Genomic DNA, 2,073 nt, shown 5'->3' on the forward strand with positions numbered 1-2,073 from the left:
TGGGCACAAGTTGATGGAGAGGAGGTATAGATTGGACATCCGCAAAAACTACTTCACAGTTAGGGCGGCTAGGAGCTGGAACCAACTTCCAAGGGAAGTGGTGCTGGCCCCTACCCTGGGGGTCTTTAAGAAGAGGCTGGATGCCTACCTGGCTGGACTCATTTGAGTCCCGTTTTTGCTTTGGGGTTTTGTTGTTCTCCTGCCCTGGCGGGGGGTCGGGCTAGAAGATCTACTAGGTCCCTTCCGACCCTATATCTATGAAACTATGAAACATTTGTCTATTATTGAATGGAGGGGTCGTAGTCGATCTAAGGGTTTGGGTCTGCCCAGAACAAGGTATCTGGGTCATAAATCCAGTTCCAGAGGAGAAGGGTGTCACCAAGTACATGGTGTATGACAGGGGTTATAAAGTGTGCAGCCCCACTAGTGCAGACCACAGCCACTTATAAGTTGGACAGCCCCAATCTAGGTTTTCTGCTATGCTCATTAGCATAGTATCAGTATTTCTAAATTACTGGAGTGCAGCGCAGCCCAGATTGCCTAGGATTGTGTGCTGTAGAAATGCATAATTTAATAATAAAGAGATTTTTAAAAGAAACTCTTTATTCAGTAAATAAAAGAGAAACCCAAAATGGGGGGCAGGAGAGAGATTACATGAAATCCTAGGCTCCATTGTTATTGCCTGCCATGCTGAAAAAAATATTTTCAAGTATCATACAGGGTTTGTTGCAGAGCTTTCATTAATGTCTGTACAAACCACACAAGTGAACACTCCCACCGCTAACCAGTTTGAAACTTTACCCTGTAGAATAAATAATTACCTGGAAAGAAAATGAGATTCAATTACAGCAAAACAGCAATTACTTTAATAGATCCAACTGTTAGTCCATGCAGCCCAGTGTCCTGCCTCTTTCAAGAGCCAGTATTTGATGATTCAGAATAATGGCACAAAGGAAAAAATGTAGATAGCCAATTGTGTGGTGCTGCTCTTTGAGGTGAGAGAAATATCCCTTCCTAGCTCGCTGCAGGCAACCAGTTTATAAAAAGAGAAATGTGAAGTTATTACCCTTATCGTAGTCTTAGCCTCCCTACTTGTGAATGCTATTAGTGGTTAAAGAATGTTTCAGTATTTTCAGAATCTTGCAAATCTAGTTACAGCATTATTTGTTTGAAATCCTCCTATGACAGTGAACTGCAGCATTTGGTCAAATCATGCATAACAAACCACTTTCTTTCATATTCCAAAATAAGGGTTCCTTCATTTCATTAGGTGTTTTCCTTTTTCAAACATAACTGAGACTTAGAAAAATCATTTTATCTCAAAGGAAAATTTCACAAGATTTTTACAGATAATATTGTGACTTAATACCCTTGACTAGTTTGAAAAAAAATGGCAGAAAAATCATTCTCATGTTCCCATTTGTTTAGTTTGACATGGGATTATTCCACATAGACAATGGGTGGATCTATACATGCAATTAGCATGTAGCAATAAATTCCAGTGCAGTTTGTGCCAGAGTTTATTGCTCCGCAGTGCAGCTTATATAGGTGCCTTCAGGAACACAGCACATTGAACTGGGGCACAGCAGCCTTGGCTGTCAGGGGCCAGAAGGGGGCGGTCAGCCTGCCAGCCTGGGGTTGCTCCACCCCAGCTCAACATGCTTCTGAGGGACTAGTGGGGCACCAGGATGCTACAATGTGGGGCTACCTGGCAGGCAGCCCCTGCACTGTAGCACCCTTGGGCCCCAGCTAGCCAGACAGTCACTGTCTACAAATGTGTTGCAGTGTGTGTAACTACTCTGCCATAAGGTAGTATTTGTCCCAGACAGTACTATCCTACAGCAAAGTTAATTCATTTACTAATACAGGCACACATGTAGATAGTGATGCTTTACTGTGAAGTTAATTAATTAGCTCCACTGTAAAGCGTATGTGTAGATGTACCCAGTATGTGGGGAAGGGAAAAGCAAGGCTTAAGTTGTTATTCTCATCTTGATGATCTTAGATTTACACACATGAGGATGAAAATAAAATTGTCAGTACATGCAGTCACAGTGCACAACTGAATTTCAT

Source organism: Gavialis gangeticus, unplaced genomic scaffold (assembly GCF_001723915.1).
Source record: "Gavialis gangeticus isolate Ggan-Ray unplaced genomic scaffold, GavGan_comp1, whole genome shotgun sequence".
Taxonomy (NCBI): domain Eukaryota; kingdom Metazoa; phylum Chordata; order Crocodylia; family Gavialidae; genus Gavialis; species Gavialis gangeticus.